Here is a 22,968-nt window from a genome sequence, read left to right on the forward strand (position 1 = left end):
TTTTCTATCAATAAAAGTATTGCATATGTAAGAAAAGATCATGATTCCATGTAAAACAGTACAGATTAAAAAAAAAAGATCTCTGAAAAATCAATAATTTTATGGTATAAATGGGGAAAAGATAAAATTGAAGAATCTTCTAGAAAGGAGAGCAAAGAAAATTTAAAATATGGCAAGTAAGGATGAAAGTTTTTAAAGAACTATTTCTGATGTTTCAAATACAAATAACAGGAGTTCCAGAAAGATAAACTAAAATGGAGGAAAGAAATATATGAAGCAAGTAATGTTAAAGTGTCATAAGAACTGAAATACATGAATTTCCAGATTTTAAAGGATCGCTGAATGCCTAACAAAATAAATAAAAAAGATATATGTCAATACCTATCATCCTCAAGTGTTAGAGTACACAATAAAGAAACTATTCTAAAAGCTTTTAGAAAGAAACAATATTAGCTATTAATATAAAGAATCTGTAGAGAGAAGAACATGAGACTTTTAAACAGCAGCTCCAGAAACTAAAGAAGATTAAGTGAAATATTCAGAATTTGAGAGAAAATAACTTCCATCCAGATTATCTATCCAACCAAATTATCTATTATATGTCAATAAAGGCATTTCAATATACAAAATCCTCCCCAAATTATTCTCAGACCCTGAGAAATAATTTGAATATAAATTGTTTAGGTTTAAGTTTTGTTTACCTAACAATCTTCTTAAACTATCAGGAAAATGAAGTGAAATTACTTATATAATGCAAACTGTTCCTTTACCTGCAAGCATAAACCAACAATCAAGTATTATTTTATATTTCAGAATTATTATTAAAAGATAGGAAAAACTGACTATAAAGAAAATGATACCTATGACATAAACAAAATATAAACAGTATGGGCAAATATTGACAACAAAATCTTGAAAATTTTTTCTGAAATTAAGAAAGAATTAAATTTTCTGAGGTTGAAAAGACCTACTAAATTAAGGAAAACTGATTCCTAGTCATCTATGCAGAGACAGATAAATTTTAAGGATAAAGAATTTCTCAAACATTTAGAGACACAAATAAGGGAAGTCATACCTCAGTGTTCTCCAGAGCCATGATGATCCAGAGAAAATCCTGGAAGACAATGAAGCAATGACTGTAAAATTATGAAGACCCAACAAAGGAGTGCTTGCCCAAGTGTGTTAAAATATACAGGGAGTAGAAAAACACCTCTAAATGTAAAAGCCTCTTTAGATATAACTACTAGGAAAATTCATACAACTCAAAATAAAAGTGACAAGTTGTGATCAAAGAACAATGAGCAGTTCTGAAATCATTCATATAAAACTACATGTGTTACAGATATTAAATGCCATACATTATATTACATATGACATAACATATAATATAATAATATACATGTACATGTCACAATAATAACAAAACATTGGGAGGCAGAGTGAAAATAGTAGATATTGGAATTCTATTAATTTTCTCAATTTACTTGGTAGAGAATTAACAACTATTGAATAAACTTGAAATGTCAAGATTAAAAATGTAAGTATTTATATACTGTTATACAAAAAAATGTTAAAAATAAATTAAGGAGGTAAAGGAGAGAGGAAGAATAGAAAAAGTGAAATGAGCTCTTCTTATTCATCACAACATATAAATTAATATTATTTAGCAAAATCAGAAAAAATGTGCATATGAATGTATCTATATCTACATCAATATATATATGAAAACTACTAAAATAGCTAACACACAATCAAATGCATGTATATAGTTATCCATCTATATCTGTATGTTTTTATCTATATTTGTAGATAAATATTTATTTGGAGCAACAAAACAAAACTTTTAACTGATATTATATTGGGAAGAGGAAATGGAGTGTGAATAGTTCTAATTTTCTTGTATACCTTTTTGTACCGCTGCGTTTTTTTTAACATATGCATTTCTAGAAGTTTAAACAGTATTGATACATGTTTTTTGCTGGGGAATTCTAGACCTACATTTGCTAGTTTTAGGTTCAAAACCATGTGACAAAACAAAACTAAAATAAAATCAAACAAACAAAGTAAATAATGAATAAACAAGTTAGTTGTTTTTATCCCCCGGCATTTCAGCCTAGGCCTTGTCGTCCAGAGCAGAGGTTTATTTTAGGTCGATATTTCAAATGTTCTCCAACTCGGTCATCATGTATAAATTTCAGATGGGGAAAGGGGTAAATAAGGAACCAATCATTTCTGTTTTAAGAATCATTCCCAGAAATGCCATTAAAAAATCTTACCTCTTACTGGTCAAAACCTAATAGCCCTGAATTGCAAGGAAGACTGGGAAATAGAATTCTTACTTGGATACTTTGCTTTCCTAAGTGGGTGGGTAAAAGTAGGTTAAATTAACAGCCATCACTACCCCTAAAAGATAAATCTTAAGTAAGGATAAGACACAATAGCAATAATATTGAGACAAATAATACAAATAATATAATAATTAATAAATAAGTAATAATGCACTAATTAACTGTTTTGCATAGTCACAACTGTAAACTTACTTTTGCCAACCCCTGTATATGTATTTTTTTTTTAACTTCTTAAGAAAGAATGATATTGTAGTAAAAAAACTAGACATCTTTGTCACAGAGACTTACAATTTGTTATTTCTTTTATGGATTTACAGACTTCATAGTAATCTGCTTAAGTATACTGTAATATACCCTGAAAATACTTCTAATACATTGGCCAGTGAAAAAGATAAAAGGTTAACTATATCTATGCTGTGCTTAATAATACGTAAAAATTGTCTGCTAATGTACGATGGTTGTAATGCAATCATGGAAATAATAAAACCACTATAATAATCATTGGGGTCAGAAGGCTGTGAATTTATTTTTGTTGTGCTTTTCAGTTAGAGTTCTACAATATATAATTTTTTAACATTTGATCAAAAGTAGGTGAAGCAAGAAGGAATCTTGAAATTTTGTATTTTGACTTTTTGCAATTTATTGAAAATTCTTTCAAGGGCTGGGATCATTAGAACACTTGGACAATTGAGGGTCTTCCAATGAGCCAAAGAAAGAGAATTACACATTGTATACTTTATTTTGCCCTTTTAAATTTTGTGCTGTAGTTGTGAGCAGAGTAGTTGATGTTTTAGTGGAAATTTAGGAAACATTACACAAATCATTTTAGTTCTTAAAAGTTTGTTGATAAATTACTTATTTACAAATACCAGTAACTGGAGGGCTTTCTAACTATATAAACCAAATATAGTTTCTTTTTTCTTCACTGGTTTGGAAAGAAATTTCTCTAATTTCTAGGGCCCCCAGAATCTGCCTTTCCTGTCATCCGAGTATGAAAGACGTTACCATTGTTCACCAATGTCTGACCCCGTGTCACTTTTCAGGACAGGAGAGGCTATGCCTCCCTCTCCGAGGCGGGACAGCCATATAACTCGTCCTGGCCAGTGATCTGTAGGGGAAAGCCATGCACCTCACTTTCTGACTGAAAAGGCAGCTGCCAGAGACCCTACGGTCTCACTTCCCCCGTGCTAGTGAATGGAAAAGACTCTTCACCAAGTGCCTCTGACGACCAATGACACCAGCATCACTATTAGACATGTGCACCAAGGGAGAAGTAAACCCTCATTTAGCCACTGGAAATGCAGGGTTATTTGTGCCCTCAGCATAACTCACCCTATCCTGACATCGGAGCCTTAGTAGATGAATTAACACCTAAGTTGAAGTTGAAATTTGTAAAGCCTGTGGAAACTGTTTGCTTTTCTGCACTTTAAATTTCAAGTTATCTACAGCAGTTGCTATTTCAGAGTTATTTTCAAAGGAAGAACCATGAATGCCAACGTTTTAAATAGATTTATGGATTCCCCTTGTTATAGAAGCTTGAATTGCACTTTCATTAAAATTCACTAATTATTTTCTTTGTACAAAATTATATTATAAAATAAGCTTAAAGCAGAAAAATGTCAACCATGATTTGCACTGTTAACCTTCATTTTTTTACATGTTTGAATTTTAGCAATATGGAGTTAGAAGGATCAGTTCTAGTTTAACTAAATATATATTTAGCTGAATTTGCATATATATGTGTTTGTATATAATTTAGGTCTGATTAACACAATAATAATATACATCAGACTGTAGGTATTTGATTTGTTGAGTTCTTACAGTTGTGTAATTGTGTGATCACCATCCAAAACTAGACAACATTTTCATCACTTCTGAATATTCCCTTTTGCTCTTTCTAGTCAATCTCCCTCTCTCACTCTCCAGAAAACAACTTACTAATTTGTAAAATGATAGATTTTGTTTGCTGTTAAATTTCACCTAAATGGAAACATAAAGATTAAAAACCTTTGTCCTTGGTTTTTATATTTAACATAATGTTTTTGCAGTGATCCATGATGTTGCATTTAGTTCATTTATTTTCACTGTTGAGTAATATGTCATTGTACGGATATTCCATAGTTTGTTTAACCTTTTTCCCGTTGATGGATATTTGGGATTATTCCCAGTTTCCAGCTATTATGAATGAGACTGCTATAAACATTTTTGTACAAGTCTTTTGGCAAAATATGATTTCATATATTTTAAGGACATATCTAAGTGTGAAATTGTTGGCTTTAGAACAAAGATATATTTAACTGCAAACATTTATATAAAGTGATTATGCCACTGTCATACCAGTTATAAATTTAATTGTGTGCTTCCAAAATTTATATATTGCATTCTAGTCCCCATTACCTCAGCATGCAATCTTCTTTAGCAGTAGAGTTGTTGTAGATATAATTAGCTACATTAAAACGAGGTCATTAGGGTGGTCCCTAATCCAATATGATTGGTATCCTTGTAAAAAGGGAGAATTCAGAAACAGACATACGTGGGGAGGGAGAAACCATAAGCCAAAGAGAGAGATCTCTGAAAGAGATCTTTCCCTCACAGGTCTCAGAAGGAACCCTGCCAAGGCCTTTACTTCACAGGTCTGGTCTCCAGAATGTGAGACAGTGGATTTCTGTTGTTTCAGCCATCCCCTTTGCAGTACTTGGTTACGACATCCCTAATATCATACACATGAGCAATATTTAGAGTTCCACTTCGTCTACATGCTTGAGAACATTTCATATTATTTTTTAGGGGGAGGGTTAGCCTTTCTAGAGGTGTGAATAATATCTCTTTGTTGCCTTATTTCGCATATCCTTATTGACTGAAGATGTTGGCCATTTTTTCATATATTTATTGACTATTAACTTACATTTTTAAGTGTCTCTTTAAGTCTTTTGTCATGTTTTTAAACTGGGTTATTCCCCTTTTTATTGTTTATTTGTAGGATGATGTATATATTCTGGATGTAAGTCCTTTTTACAATCTATATATTCTAAATACATTTCACATGGAATATCTTTTAAGGTGTCTTTTGGTAAGAAAAATCTTTAAAATTTTGAGCAAATATAATTATCATTCTTTATTTTAACGTTAGTACTTTTTTTACTTCCTGTCCATTGATTTTTACCTGTTAAATACATTAAACTTAACATACATTTTCCTAATTCTATGCCACTTTTTGCATAACTGGGAGGTAAGTTACATGGGATATCTCACAAGCCAAATACTGTCTCAATAAAGGTTAACATTAAAACATGCCAGGAATTTGCCCAGCCGGGTGTGGCTCAGCAGTTGAGCGTCGACCTAGGATCCAGGTGATCGGGGTTCGATTCCTGGTCAGGGCACATGCCCAGGTTGTGGGCTCGATCAATGACTCTCTCATCATTGATATTTCTGTCTCTCTCTCTCCCTCTCCTTTCCTCTCTTTGAAATCAATAAAGATATATTTTTTTTAAAAAATGCCAGGAATTTAAAATATAGGATGTGTTGTTGTTTTTGCTTCATGTCTTGAGAAAATACTTTGTCTCCAATTTACTTGATGCTCTCTTTTTTAGAGTAAATTTAATCTTATCATACCAAAATTAATTTCAAGAATTAATTTCACAATGACTGACATTATGGATGGATTTCTATATAAGGTTCCTTTTTTTGTTTACTAGAAAGCAGAAAGTTTATTATTTTAAAACAACTCAACCCCAACTTTCTTATATAAAGTTTTTATAGAGTTTGCCATAGAGTATCTTGCCAAGTAGCACAATGAGAAAAAATACTTTTTCATCTTCTCATTTAAGTGCAAATGTATAAGTATTAAAATTTTACTATGATAAATGTGGTTTGATTATAACATTAAAAAAACTCAGTTTTTAAAGCCTGAATTTTTCATTATAGTTCATTTAATTATATTTTCTCACTAACCTGTACAAGTAAGCAGTCCCAGTCATTTCACAAAGATAGTGGTAATGAGAGAGATAATGTCTGAATATCTCAATAATATCACAAATCTGAAGGAAATAAATCAAAGATAAGTCACAATATATAAACTGGTTGGATAATGACTTCTGCAAAATCATTGATATTATTAAGTAGCAATTGGTTTGTGTTGCATGAAATTCTCTTTCTTATTTTGGTGATTTATGTTTACTCTTATGATTGATAGTTTGAGGATACACAATTTACTCTAAAAAGGAGATCTGGCATCAGCATAACTTTGGCATTACTTTTATTCAAATGAAAGCATCACATTTCGTGAGTTCTTAGAAGGTAACATAAATATGGGCATTTTGGTGTCTAGAAAATAAAGCCAGCATAAACATTTTCTACTTTAGTGTCACAAGTAGATTAATTCTCTTTTAACTATAGTTAATCAGCATAGGTATATAATTTTTATCATAAATAGTATGCTTACAGTTTCTCTTCCTAAAACATTCCTTTACCTCCCTACCTCCCACATTCATCTGAGCCTTGAGTCTTCAGATGATTTTGTTCTTTAAGCCAAATTTCTTCTAAATAACCTCCTTGGGCTATTCATTGAAGAGGCAGGGCACCAGCATTAGCCTCGAATGCCCAGAAAGCAAAGTCTGAAGCATGGGCTTTCATTTGCCAAGGAGTGAAAACCCATAATACCAGAGCCAGGGAGAAAGGAAGTGAAGCAGGAGAGGAGGGAGGGCCGGTGCAGGAGCGCATTGAAAAGCTGGCTAATACTTATCTGCACACCTGCGTGCTTCATCTCATGGGACTGTTTTCTAAGAAATTAAGACCACTACCTATAATGATAGTTGGGAGGGAAGAAAGGATAGCAAGTAGCATAGATGAGGTATCTAATACAATATCTAAACAAATTTACATTTTAAAATAAAGTCAAAGTAGTATAGTTATTTCCAGCGCATGAAAAGATGAGGTTTAGCTCTCCTACATTGTATTTCTAGGGATAACCTTTGAAATTAGACAAATATTTCTTCTAAACCGAGATTGTACATTTCTCCTCAAATAATTCATTTCATAAAAAAAAAAATTTCTTTTTGAAATGCAAACACATGAATTCAATAAAACCCTCAGTCAAAATTGTCTTCAGCCACTTCCAGGAAAGTCTAATTTGGCTATGTGCTCTGATGTGCATAAATCTTTTTATAATAATTTGGCAAAATGTCTGTGCAGCCGTTGACAACACTTGGTGGCACAGGCCATGAGGAAGCAAGCATACTCCGTGGTGGCAGCTGGGTGATTAGAAAAGCAGGTAGCATGCAGAGATAAGAAAACCTTAAGGAAGAACTAAATTTGGGAGAAGATGGTTAGTCCTCCTAGGCATTTTAACTTTGAACTTGTAGGAGAAAATCCGAATGTAAATATCGAGAAGAGAAATAAAAATGAAAGACAAAATCTAAAGAAAAATATTTAGTTAGAGATGCAGACTTAGTACGATCACTGTAGATAACAGTTTAGGTCAAGAAGATGAGTGCTATCTCTCCAGCAGAAAGAAAGGAAAAGAAAAGAACTTGGAATGTGTCTTTATTTGGGGAAAAGAAGAGGAAAATCAATGTGTAAAAAAAAGAAATAGAAGTAAAATAATAGTAAACTGTAATATAATAGCCTCATAGAGCTGAATTAAGAAAGAAGTTCAGGAAGAAATGGTAAGCACTTAGAAATAGTGTTACTGGTCAAAAATACTGAATAGAGATATCATGTGGTGGTACACATATTCTTATGTTCTCAGGAATCAGAACAACTTTTTTTCTTTGAGGTTATTATTAATTGTGCGTGTCTTAATGGAAGATATTACTCAATCAGAAGAAGTCATTTAAAACTTCTCCCTACTTTGTGGCAGATTAGAATGTAAATAATTAAGTGCTCATATCTCCATGTTTTATTTTTGAAAAAGTGACCAAGTGATCTGGGTATATGAAGACTTTCCCCTGCAGTATTTTGCAATCAGTGCTATGATAGTTCAGGAATGAAGACAGTGATAAGTAGTCAGTGGCATTAGTGCCAGCAGCAAAATCCTAATCAGACTGTCCCTGATGCATATAATATTGGCTCTCTTTCCTGCTATCTAGATGCCCTTGTTAGTTGCCCAGTTTCTTAGCTTGGTTTTCCAGCCTCTTGTTAATATTATGAACTGGCACATATCCTTTAAGCAAATTCCCTTTATGCTTGAGTTTTTTAAAAATATACTGGAAACTGTTGTCATTCTGTTGAGACAAGCTGGAACCCCATCTAAAATGTAATTCTTATGTCAAAACTGATGACACCAAAAACATACACTCACCCAGAAGACATGAAAAGCTCTAGTTACTCATGAAGCAGCTTAAGAGAACAGTGCTGGCTCCCAAGCTGGTCAGAAAATTGCTTTAGAGAGCTGGGAAAGCCCAGCCGGGGGTGGCTCAGCGGTTGAGCATTGACCTAGGATCCAGGAGATCGGGGTTTGGTTCCCGGTCAGGGCACGTGCCTGGGTTGTGGGCTCGATCCCCAGTCGGAGGCGTGCAGGAGGCAGCCGATCAAGGACTCTCTCGTCATTGATGTCTCTATCTCTCTCTCTCCCTCTCCTTTCCTCTCTCTGAAATCAATAAAGATATATTAAAAAAAAAGAGAGAGAGAGAGCTGGGAAAGAAAGTGGCTTGACTTTTATAGTTATTAGGGGTAGTAGCTTGATGAAGGTTCTCACTAGCGCTGACCTCAGTTGCATGGTCTGACCTTGCAGTTGCCAAAGGAGGTAGTATCTGGGCTTCAAGATAGTTTGCCTAGATACAGATGGAGCAGGAGAGCAAGAGGAGTGGTGGGGCTTTAAAGCTATTAGTGGTCAAACATCAAAAATGGCATTAAGCCTGGCCAGAGTGGTTCAGTGGTTGAGCATCTACTTATGATCCAGGAGACCAAGGTTGGGTTCCCAGTCAGGGCAAATGCCCATGTTGTGGGCTCAATCCCCAGTAGAGGACATACAGGAGGCAGCCGATCAATGACTCTCATCATTGATGTTTCTATCTCTCTCTCTCTTGCTCTCCTTTCCTCTCTCTGAAATCAATAAAGGCATATTTTAAAAAATGGAGTTAAACTCATTAGTAGAGGAACTATTATATGCATCAGTTAACCTAGAGCAAATCAACCAGACCAAAATTACAATGAACACTTTTTAAGGGAGTAGAACTGTTGCCTAATTAAGAAAGATTGAACACATTTATCTAAAATATGGTAAATGAAAAATTCAGAGGCCTTTGAAATAGATATGAATTAAGTTCTGAGCCATCCCTACATTAGCTAAGTAAGCTTGTGTTAATTATTTAATTTCTAAGCTTCAGTTTGCTCATCTGTTAAAAAAAGGTTATCTACCAGCTACCTTGACAGGATCATGAGGGTAGGTCTTGTTTTCAACTAGGACTCGCAATAGCAGAATCATTCAATAATTAACATTTTCATCTCAGGGGTCACAGGGCTTTGGTTAAAATCCCCACTCTCCATTGATGAAACCTCTCAGAGAATCAGCTTCTTCATCTAAAAATAGGGCTAATAATAATACAATTAAAAACATTTTTAGGGGGAGGAATGAAGGTGATTATATATTTGGTTCAGGATAAAAATTCACTAAATATCAGCTGTTATTATCCTACCCACCAAATGGATCCAACTCTACTCTGCATTCACAGGGATCGCATGGTTTACTGAAGATACCGTGGGGACGTGACCAGGTTTTATGTTGCACACCACATAGAAAAAACTTACTCAATGTGCCAATTTCATGACTTGTTTCTTCCCCATTAAGATCTTTTCTCTCCAAGTTTTTTGTCTCCTATCTTTCCCTCTGTAAACACTAAAATCATCCCATAAATCTAATATTAAAAATTATTTCTTACCCTTCACTCCACTATCCTAATCAGTCAAATAAAAGCCGGAAGTCATTGACTTGAAAACTGATCATAGGATAGGGTCTTATTTGCTACCACTGCACTAGTGACTTACCATATTATTAAATCAAGAAAGCATGTGTCTGTATAAAAGGAGATACATCTTCTAAGAAAATAAATATGTCTAACTACTGCTGTACAGGTGTTATTATACATGCCTCATGAGCTTGTGCAAAGGATTTAACTAGGTAATTTCTATAAAACAACTTACTATAATACCTTGCTCATAATAAATAAAAATTTTATATTAAAATTAGTAATTCATTTTAGTTACTCTCATTTGTACTTTAAGAATCTATCCTATATTTCTCAGTATGTTATTTAATCTTATAATGGATCTGATATTTCAAACCCTATTTGTTAAAAATTGTTTCTTATTGGTGAAACTAGTGTATTTAAGTGCCAAACCAAATTTATTTAATTGAAGGCTAAGTAAAAAATAATTTATTTAAAGATAAAGCAATGCAACTCTGGACTGATAAAATATACTATTTTTCTGGACTTTTAAATAAAATGTTTAGTGTATTTTTTTGTCCAATATCTATTATTTTTATGCTTTTCAGAGCCTCTACGTAAAAATTGCAAGCAGCATGTTTAACTTGCTATCCTTTAAATATTCTGAGGGCACCTTTGCTTATTTATTGTTTTAAAAACCTGAATAATGTTCAGGAATATTTGGGAAAAATTATAACTGGATAAAATAGGTGAAGAGATTAGCTTAAAAATATATGTATACCCCATGGACACAGAAATATAGTGAAGGCCAAGTGATGGGAAGGCAGGGATGGGTGGAGGCTGGCAAAGGTGGGGGGGGAACACCTGCAATAATGTTAACATTAAAATTTTTAATTAAAAAATAAAATTAAATTAAATAAATAAACAAATAAATAAATAAATAAATTTTATTATAACCTCCTCCCTCAACAAAACAAACAAACAAAATTGTTAGGTTTGCACAACCCCTTTCTGAAGGTTTACCGATCTCTACTAGTAGTAATGTTGCAACTGTAGAATCCTAAATAAAATTACACAGTTCTTTTCTCTCTTTCAAAGTATTAAGGCAGGCCTAGGCTAAACAGCTAAATGGCAATTTCTTGCATTACTAACATACAAAAATACACTATTTCATCCACTAGGAAGAAAGAAAAGGTCTGGGTAAATTTTAACTATCAAAATACTATAGATATTGGCACACAAGGCCCTGGGATCAAGCCTGGAGTGCACAGGCAGAAGGGTTAAAGCTTTGACAAGAGAAGGGGAAAGGATACGGTTTAGTCAGTAATTCTCACCCTGAAACCCATTTCTTGAAATACAACCAGTCACTCCAATGCTATGTTTCTGTACACTTCTGTGAGATTTCTGTAATTTTATTAGAAGAAGGGTACTCTGGTAAGGATATCGGTGAGGAGGAAGGGTGTTTCTAAGCCTGGTTAAATCTAGGTTGAAAGACAAAATAAAAGGTAAATTCAGGTACAGAAAAGCAAAGCCAAAGAAGTTATTTACTGAGCAAGCAATTGACAAGTGCAACAACAGTGCCTATAAAGATATTAACACAGTGCAAAAGGAATACACAAGTCGTTAGCAACTGCTGAAGCAGTGAGCTTAAGACTCTGACGTTGCTCAGCAAACGTCTGTTGAATTTGATTGCATGTATGTCTTCCCAAATTGTTTTGATCCTGATTTGAAAAGTGAGATCTACTTCTTCACAAATAGGACAGGGGAGCAACTCTTGTTGTGATTAATATGGATCCAAATTAGCTTTTGAGTTTTCAATGAGCCTGACTGGAATTACTTAGTGAATCCTTGGTGTAATGCCACACTTTTCCCAATCTCTGCCATCAGTGAAACATCCTTAATTCTAAAGAAAAGCAAGCTGGTGATCTTCAGTGTAGAGAAAACAAACTGGGGATGGAGTAGAAGAGATTTCAGTCTAAAAAACAATAACTTAATTGTTAAAATTAAATTGCCATACAATTTATCAAAAAACAAAAATATGTGTCTTCTCTGGAAAATAAATAAAGATGTGTCCACTGAACCTACATGCAAATGATCCCTTGGCGCCAGTAAGAACTGCCTCCTTCCTATGAGGCATGCACTCTGGAGTTCATTTTAGTTCCCATCATTCCTTGTGGCCTTGTCATTGCCATTTCACTCTAATATATTACCTTTGGTCTACAGGCTTTAATCTTGGTATGTACTATACTCCAACACAATCAGGGTTAATGCTAAAGATCATTGACCTATAGGCTAATATAATTTTGTTCTTCATGTCCCAATTCTGATGACTGAGCTTTTGTCCTAGACCTGCAATCCCATTCCTACCATACACCCTGTTTACTGGTTACAGTTTTGTACTGATGACTCCAAGTTTCTACATGGTAACCTGCCATGTATGCATGTACATGCCAGGCCTTATTATTGCTCATTCCACCTTCCCCCCCACAGACTGGAGCCTGTCTCTGAACTCCAGTTACGTGTTATAAATTTCTAATGGTACTGCCTGCATGCATGCTTCTTTGAACCTGAAAATTTGTTGCCTTTAGATTCCCCAGAGTTGTCCTCCATATACCAATTGGGATATCCCTTCCCCAGCTTAACGTTGTTATATCACAACACACATTACCAGAAGGCAGAGCTGCCTTCCAGAGGAAGAGCTCTGCCCACCGCAGCTCTTGTTTCTGTCTCTATGAGCTACCAACATTACTCAAGCCTTTGGAACACTCTTCTGCAGATTCAACTGCAGCCAACCTCTTCACAACAAAGTATTTGGAATTTCAAATCACTTGTTTCTAATACTCTCTTGCCAGAATTCTGAAAATTGGACTCCTATTTTACATTTTTATATATCTTTATGAGACATAAGTAATTTTAAAGGTTATTATCTACTGAAAGTGTTAAGTAGCTCTGACATTTTGGAGATAACTCATGAAGAATAAAACAAAATACCATCACAATGTAAAGCAGAAATATCATGAAGCATCCAGCTACTTCATCTGAAGAATGATGTGGATCAGAATGACAAGACCCTGTTTATCACATTTCTTGACTTCCTAGAGTTAAATGCAGTTTCCTCATAGCATAGGACAATGTAGCATGGCACACTTAATTTTTTAAAATTTTTTTGTACTTCATCCTTTCAATTATTTTGAGTTACATTAAAATTTGATATTTATTTTAATTATCTTAAGAGAACTGACTGAAATAAAGACATTATTGTTTTGAGTTTTTTCCTAATTGCTGTTTGTTTTTTTAAAATATAAGCATCACTATTATTATACACATATTTTATATATTTGACATAAATTTGAGAAGTCTGAAATAGTCATTAGTTATATTTTATTGCATAGCTTAGTGTAAATTCTCTTTATTTTATCTTACGCAAAATATATGAAGCTAGGAGAATAGATTATTATTCTGAAGATTTTTGATTTCTATATCAAATTTATTACATTCCCACAATGATGTTAGAGCTTACTTTTAAACTTCATTATGTAATGACTTTATTAATAATTTATAATATGTATTATTAGACTATCAGCAGAATTGAAACTAAAACTTTCATTTTCTTTACACTTTAAAGAGGTGACCTAAAAAAATCAATGAATCTTGGAAAGTCTGATGAAGGCCATATCATGTTTCATCCATATAAGGAGACAATTTTGAGAATGTTTGAAGTATATAGATGTGATATTTATATTGATGAATGGAACATTTGTAGAAATATAGTTGAATATACATACCTGAATTATTCTTATTGCAGTATCTGAAATAATTGGATTATGTAAATAGAGATAGAGGGTATGTGTGCATGTGTGTAATTTTTAATGAATTGCTAAACATTTAAAATAATAAATCCATAGATCCCAGAAACAAAGTGAATACAAGAAACTTAGAAGGCATTTAGGAATCAAAGTCATGTTTCTGCCAAAACCTGGAAGCCTCAATCATCTAATTTGGGGACTGCACAGGATATCGAGAAAAGGACCTAGAGCTTATTTCCAATATTATTTCTAATATAATGAAATACCTCAACATAGATCTGAGACCTTGAATAGTTATAGTTTCAGTGTAAGAATAAATGAGAAAAAAATCCCACTTAAAGGACAATCACCCAATATTCCCTTGGAATTTGCAATCATAGAATCATCAAATTTGAGGGGTTTTTATTTAAATTAACACTATTTGGTCTGAAAAATATCACAGATTTTTATTTAAAGTGCCACCTAGTTGTCTAGCAAGACCAAGGCAGGTGCTCTCTAGTGAAACTGCACTTCTATTTGCTCTTTTAAAAAACTCCACACAGTTGTAAGGTCAGGCAGTTCACATTCAATTTTTCAAGCATTTCATGAAACAATGCCCCATGTATCAAAGCTAACAGACAGGGAAGAGAAAAGTTCACAATCCTATTTTAAATCAGAGCTAAGATTTACTAGATACAGAATATAAAGCAATCATGTATAATATTTTAAAAACTAGAAGAGAAAAAAATGATATGAGACAAGGGGAAACAAATCAACTTTGCCAAATGAAAAAATAGAACTTTTACAAATAAATAATAATTTAAATAAAAAAATCTCTGTGGGTGGATTAAACAACAAATTAAACACAGCTAAAAGAGAATTAATAAAAATTACAATAGAGCAAAATCAATTATGCAAAATGCAATCCAGAGAGACAAAGCTAAGGGAAATATGAAAGGCATCTTAAGAAACATCTTAAGATAAAGGCATCTTAAGACAAAGTTTGGTCTAACATATGTCCATTTGGATGTACAGAAGGCTATAACAAAGAGAAAATATGACACTGAAAAGATAATTGCTTAAGTGTTCCTAAAATTGAGAAAAAGAAAAAAACCTCATATATAGAAAGTGCCCCCTCCCCAAATGAAAACATTCCCCACCTGAAACATCATAGTGTAATTGCAAAACACACACAAATAAAAAAAGTTTTAAGAAGCTTTTTTTTTTCTTCTTTTTTTGAGAGGGACAGAGATTTTAAAAGTAGCTGGACCAAACAATAGATCATCTAAAATAAAGCAATTAAGCTGATTACTCTTTTCTCAGCAACAGTTAGAAGCCAGAATACAATGGAATCCTTGTTCTGTGATTCCAAACAAACATATCTATCACATAGTTCTCTGTGATGATAGAAAAGAACTGCCAACATGAAATCCTTTGTGAGGTGGTCACTGAAATGAACTGCCAAGATCAATGTTCAGGAATAAAGAATTTATCACACCAGTGCCTGAGGATGTTTCAGGAAGACAGCTCTAAACCCATAGCCCACAGCGGGCATCCTCTCGGCTGGAGAAAGCTGCTTTCCTGAGGTCACAGTTTCTTTCTCATGCAGACTCCAGCCAGGGTTTTTCAAAGTCTTAGTAACCCTCCCAACTAGAAATAACTTCCTCTTCCACCAAAAGACCAAAAAATAGTACCTTGAAAATCTAAACGAAAAAGCAGATGGGGCAAGATTGGATGAAGAACATGACAAAGGAGAAAAAAGATTGAAATAGTATATGCATACCAGGAATAAGTTCAAATATGCCTCAATATCACAATAAATTCAGTAAACTAACCAGTTAAAGGTTGTCAGACTAGCCCGGCGGGGTGTGGCTCAGCAGTTGAGCGTCGACCTGGGATCCAGGCGATCGGGTTTGATTCCCGGTCAGGGCACATGCCCGGGTTGCGGGCTCCATCAATGACTCTCTCATCATTGATGTTTCTATCTCTCTCTCTCCCTCTCCTTTCCTCCCTCTGAAATCAATAAAGATATATTTAAAAAAAAAAAAAAGAATGTCAGACTAGATTTTAAGAAAATGCAGGTATCTATTGTTTCGAAAAAACATAAGGACATTTAAAAACTGGTCAAATGAACAGTGAGCTATATAAAAAAATTGCCAAATAAATGGTTGTGTAGTGATATTAACAACAGTCAAATAAATTTCAGAAAAGCTTTGCCCAAAATAAAAAGGGTGGGACCTAAATATAAAATATTTAATTCCACAGGATAATAGGACACTTTTAAACATATTCAAATAAAAACAAACAAATAATTTCAAATAAAGTAAAATAACATTAAAGAGCAAATCTCTATCAGTAATTGATAAGAAGGAAAAATGGAAAGGATAGATTGGATTTGAACAGTATAATTAATATTTGATCTAAAACAGATAGAGATTTTTATTCAAGGCCACATTTTTTTTTTTTTTTAATTAAGACTTTATTTTTAGAGAGCAGTTTGAGATTCACAGCAAAATTGAGAGGAGGGTAAGAGATTTCCCATATACTCCCTGGCCCCACACATGCATAGCCTTCCCCATTATCAACACCTCCCACCAGAGTGGTATATTTGTTACAAATGATGACTCTATATTAACACATCATAGTCACCTAAAATCCATAGTTCATATTATTTTCTCTTGTTGTACATACTATGGGTCTGTGGGTTTGAAAAATGTTTAATGACATGCATTCATCATTATAGTATCATATACAGTATTTTCATTACCCTAACAATCCCCTGTGCTTTGCCTATTAATCCCCTCCAAACCCAAACTTTGGCAACCACTGTTCTTTTTACTGTCTCCATAGTTTTGCCTTTTCAAGAATGTCATATAGTTGGAATCAAATGGTATGTAGCCTTTTCAGACTAGCTTCTCTCATTCAGTAATATGCATTTAACATTTCTCCCATATCTTTTTACAGCTTGATAGCTCATTTATTTTTAAAATTTTCTTTTTTAGAAATATTTGTATCTTTTTATCACTGGATAATATTCCATTGTCTGGATGTACCATATTTTTTTGTCCACTTACTACTGAAGAGTGTCTTGGTTGTTTCCAAATTTGGGCAATTATGAATAAAACTTCTCTAAGCATTCATGTGCAAAACATATGTTTTCAACTCTTTGGAGTAAAGGCTAAGGAGCGGGGTTGCTAGATCCTATGTAAGAGTGTGCTTGGTTTTATAAGATGCCTCCAGACTCTCTTCTGCAGTGGCTGTACCTTTTACATCCCAACCTGTAAGGAATGAAAGCTTCCTGCTACTCTACATTCTCAGCAGCACTTGGTATCCTCAGTACATAAATTATTATTTGGTAGTATAAAGTATGTTCAATCGAGATGCCAACCCACAAAAGACATTTCAGCTTTCTACTTGGTGTGCTGTGGGACAAAATATCATCCTAGAATAAACACCTACAATTTCATAACTGATGCTAACTCATAAAATAATTTTCTCTGATGGTTTAAATATACACCTTCTGCCTAATTTAGCCTTTACCTATTCAATGTCTACACTACAGTTATGTCTTTATTTCTTAGATGTCCCATTTTCTTTGTGTATTAGTTGCCTCTCTCATGAAAAAAATTCCTTAAAATCAGATGTTATTTCTTGACACAGCCAAAGTTGAAAGAGTTCTATACTTCTCTGAACCAGAAAAATTTCTCAGATTATTTACTTTCTTCTACAGTTGGTTTAAATTGGTTATTTAAATGATAAAATGTAATGAAAAGTGAAAATTTAAATAATGGCTTTTGAAGTGGGTGAAAGATTTGTTGTGATCAAATGAAAGCAAACTAAACATATTTGTGCTGGGCACTTAGCTAGACACTGGTAACAGAGGAGTGAATAAATATAGTCTCTATTATTGGATTTATTCTCAACCACTTCAAGGTTGAGAATAAATCTGGGGATAGAACTGCCTAAGAGTGAAAACTAGAAATAGTTCCAAGAATTAATCAAACCAGGAAGGATGTTTACCTAAACTGTCATAAATAAGAGCATGGAAAATGGAACCAAGCTTTGTAAACATAGAGTGAAGTGAAAGCAAAGGCTAAATAATGAGGAATGTGTTTCCTGTTAGCTGATGAAAATGCAATGAAAGAGGGATTGGGTAGCATTTCTACATTTAAGTGAAAAGCAAGCTGTTTTCAATACAGTAATCCCCAGCGTGCTTTTGGGGCCAGCATGGTGGATTAAAGGAATAGTTCAGCTCTGAACGCTATTTCAGATATTATCAAGTATTTCACAATTTTGTATGTATCTGTTCAAAAATGTTTGAGCATTTTTGCTATATGCAAAGCCGCATAAAGCAAAGATTTGATACCTCACAATGGAAGCAAACATCATCATCATCATCATCATCATTTTAAATTCAGAGCTAGAAAAGATAAGCCATGAAGACCTAGTGAGTTATCTTAAAGGCAGCTCTTAAATAGGCCAGCTTACTGATTATAGAATCTAGGTTCAGGGAGGGAATAAAACCACAGGTAGTTAGAGATGAGGAGGGAAATAACACTTTTTGACGAACAAGAGAAAGAAACTTGACTCTCCATTAGAGGACAGAGGTTTCAAGACATTTATAGATCACAGGAGTATAAAATGAAACACTTCTAAGGAAGAGTCTTAGGGAGATGAATAGGGTGTTCCTGTGATGCTATGTTTTTCATAGCAATAATACATTACATTCTCACTAACAGTGCACAAGTGTTTCAATTTCTCTACATCCTTGTCAATATGTATTGTCTTTTTTTTTTTTTTTTTTTATAATAGTCACCTCAATAGGTGTGAGATGACATCTCATTGGAGCTTTGATTTTTATTTCCCTTTTTGTTAGTGATGTCTAGCATCTCTGCATATGCCTGTTAGACATTTCTCCAAAGAAGACATACAAATGGCCAAGTCCTTTGGCATTTTTTAATTTGTCATAAAAACAAATACTGCATTATCCCAAATATATGAGGTATATAAAATCATCAAACTCATAGAAACAGAGAGCAAAATAGTGGTTGCCAAGGACTGGGGGAAGGGAGAAATGGGGAGTTGATATTCAACAGATACAAAATTTCAGTTATACAAGATAAATTCTGGAGAGCAGCTATACAATATTGTACCTATAGTTAAAAATACTGTGTTGTGCAATTAAAAATATGTTATGAGAGTAGATATCATGTTATGTTCTTACCACAATTAAAAATAAATAAATAAAAAGGAAAATACTTCCGGTGGAGCATCAGCACCAAGTTTTTTTGGTAGTAGGCATGTCTGCAGGGAAAAATGCAGCTGCTGTGACAACATCTGGTAAACCCAGTGTCTGCAAAATGTCCCCTTTATGTAGACCTAAAAGCGGGGGGAGGGCTAACATTGGATTTCTCTTCTATTTTTGAAAGCTGATGCACAAGTTGCATTTAATTTGGTTTCAAAACAAACCTTCTCAACTGAGTTCCCATGACAGAATTTCTCTAATGCCCGAAGCATCCATTCTGTATAATAAATTAACTCATCTTTTTTGCATCTAAAATGGCACTAGCTATGTACCTTCTTTGGGAGACCTGAGAAAAATAGCGGTGCTTAATTTTCTCAGAACCCTGGTTGACAAAGGTTGTTCCAGAGTCACAAACAAATATGACATGAGCTACACCCCAAGTGCTGCACCAAAGTTCATGTATGTAACATGTATTTGAACATGTAGAGATACTGAATATCAGAGATTACATCAGAAACACTAGTTTTTCACTTTGACCAAATTATAAGACACATTTTAGAGTTATGGTAAAAGACATATAGGACTTTTAAAGTGAGTGAAAAATTTTTGCCATCATCCATTAGAAAATTAAGAGCGCTTTAAATTTGTTAAGAAGGATATCTGGAAGCTCCCCTAAAGCATGTAATTCCAATTCTGTTTTCTCCTTGGCAGACTTCTCCATGCTCCCTTACAAGCTCTGCTATACAGTCACAGACAAAACAACTGCAAGAATCTTCTAACTTTGGAAAATCCCATGCTTGCCTTAATATGATATTGTAGAAGCTAACACAAGTGGACACACTTGAGGGTAAGTTACTCTAAACCTTTTAAAATCCAAAATTACTTACATAGGCTCCTTGAGAGACCTGCTACACAAATTCCCTATGTGTGACTAATTTTCTGCTTGGTCATTTCAAGCAGGTGACAGACTTGTCAAGGAATCTCACTGTGAATTTAACTGATTTCAACTGTATTGATTCCTTGCCACAGTTTATCTGTGGGGAAATGGCATGAACCTTAAGCAGCGTTCTGAGTTAAGTGATGTACCTTAAGTTTTCTTTATTTTACCTAGAATAGGAAAATAATGGGGTCAGAGTTCAACTTTAGGAAGGCTACTTTGATATAAACTGGAGGAAGAATGATGACAGATCTAGACAGATAGAAGGCATTTATGCTTCATTCAGGGAGATGGGAGATGAGATTGTAAAAATAAAAGTGACGTGAATGCTTTACCATAAGAAATATATACTCAAGTTAAGGACACAAAATGTATATACAAGTCTATTAGTGGGTAACAAATCTTGGAATGGAACAGCTCACATATTCGATAATTATTCAACAGCAAAATTTTAATTCTTGTGACTAAAAATATAATTTAGAACACAGTATCATGGTCTAAAACATAACTCTAAAATGTTATAATTCTCTCCTTTTACTCTGGAAATCAAGAAACAACTTCTCTGTCTAGGTGCCGTGGCTAAATTAATGAATTTATAGGATTTAAATTATTTTCCATTGTGAGAACATGTCTTTTCTTTTTGTTCCTCTTTTTTGTTGTTGTTTCTGGTTTTTTGTTTTGTTTGTGTTTTTTGTTTTCTTTCCAGAAATGGTTTTCCAATGTTAATTAAGAATCAATGTTATAGTTTAGGTCAAGTTTGGTATGAATAATGAAAGTTCTATTAATCAGAAAATGGACTGGCTTCTCTATTTCTTTTGTTCTTTGAATCTGTCTCTATTAAGTTAGGCCTGGTGCTGAAAATTTGCAAGTTTCCCATATGCTGCAAGAAACCTGAAGGTCAGAATGCCAACATATTTTGTTTGGCATTAAAATGTCACAGTATCCCAGCACAGTGGGACTTTCCATTTATATATTAACTCACTATCCTCAGGCAGTACTCACAGTGAATTTGCTCACAAACAGTCTAATAGTATAATTAAAAAATATTTAAGGAGTTTGAAACAAAATTAAGCAGTGAACAAAAATACTTTCCAACTTGATCTTTTAAATGAATAAATTAAAATTCCTCCACTTTAAATAAAATAGCATTTTAATTTAAATGGGAAATTTGGTGTAGAAATAATACTTTATAGTAAACAACTTCATACACAGCCAAAGAATATATGCATGTGTCCCTAAGGAAAACAAGTGAATGGATATAAGACATTTAATTAAAAGCAAAGATAACTTCAGACAAAGATCATTTAATAAACCTTAAATAGCCACTCACTGTTTCATTTATGCTGATGAAGCTTTAAGAATCTATTGTTGTATAAAATCTGGGATCCTGGAGTGCTATGTAAACTATAAATACCAAGTTAATATCTTCTTGGTTGAAAGCCAAGAACCAATTTCTAGATGGGGGAGAAGCTCGGCTTTAATCTCCTGTTGTCAAGGTAACCACTGTGATTTTTTTCTGATGCCCAGATCATAAGTAGAGACAGAGTCCTGGTGGAGTATTTGGCAAATTGTGCAAACATGGTCACTGTCTACCAAAGCCCTCACAGGACTGTCACAGTGGGTCTCCTGAGCCCAGGAAATGGCTTGCCTTTAGGGAGTCATAACATTGTCTCTCTGGTTACATTTACCTTCATCACCTACAAACTCTACCCCAAGTCTAAGAAACAAAGAAAAACAAGCTTCCCAGTTAATTTTCATAGGAATACCTCATAAACAGGATCACTTAATAATATAATAAAAGTTTTACCTTATTTTTAAAATTCTTCAAAATATTTAATATTTTTAAACTAATTCATCTTTTGTATGTTCATAATTTTATTTTTTGACAATTGAATATTTTCCAGTTGGAAATTATTATAAATAAAGCTGCTATGAACATTTGGACACGTCTTTGTGTTTTATTTCTCTGTTACAAATACCTAGGTGTTGAATGAATGGGACATGTGATAACTGCATGTTTTCACTTACAACCAAAACAAAAAGTGCCAACTTGTTTTCTAAATGGACTTTATCATTTGGATAATTGCCAGCAGTGGATGAAAGTAACAGTCCACATCTTTCACAACACTATGTTTATTCTTATTTTTTAATTTATCTAAGAGTTTTTGTCTTCTAAAAATTGAGATTGTGAGGATTAAATGAGACAATGTTTTTAACACACATAGTATATCTGAGTTCAATAAATGTCAGTTATTATAATTGTTACTCTTATTTTAATCAGTAAAATACTTTTCTCCAGTTCTGTAACCCCAGAAAATATGCACAGTGATTTTGCATAATAAATAATAAATGCTTATTGACTATCAAGGCAATTAATTATAGAGGGGAAAGAAGTCTATGAAAAGTTACATCAAAAGTGGTGATAATGACACTATTGCATCTGCCAGAATGTGACCTCATGAAGACTATGGAGAGAAGGAGGGCACAACAGTTTTCAATAGTGAATCTGGGGTCATTTCCAGTGACTAAACTGTCATCCCTATGCTTGGTTAAGTACTATGTTTTCTTTGAAATTTAAAAATACTTTAGCTTTATTGAGGTAAATTTAACATATAAAATTGTAAGATATTTAAACTACACATCGTTGTTACTGGATATAAGTATACATTGTGAAAGAATTCCCCTCATCTAGTTAATTTTTCCAAAGTTTGTACCCTTTACCAACCTCTCCTTCCAGCTTTGTTCATCTTTCTCAAGATTGCTTTTGGCT

General features: G+C 33.6%; 1 protein-coding gene across 2 annotated transcripts in view; it reads right to left on the reverse strand.

Moving 5' to 3' along the window:
• The window catches only part of LOC148092937 (uncharacterized), a 205,856-nt gene that overhangs the window by 61,964 nt on the left and 120,924 nt on the right, over positions 1 to 22,968 (reverse strand). For both annotated transcript variants that reach the window (XR_015714678.1, XR_015714679.1), the window contains exon 3: positions 1,076 to 1,114. The gene's annotated coding sequence lies outside the window, so the exon portion shown is untranslated. The remainder of the gene's footprint in view (positions 1 to 1,075; positions 1,115 to 22,968) is intronic.

This window comes from Miniopterus natalensis, chromosome 6 (assembly GCF_054644295.1).
Source record: "Miniopterus natalensis isolate mMinNat1 chromosome 6, mMinNat1.hap1, whole genome shotgun sequence".
Lineage (NCBI taxonomy): Eukaryota > Metazoa > Chordata > Mammalia > Chiroptera > Miniopteridae > Miniopterus > Miniopterus natalensis.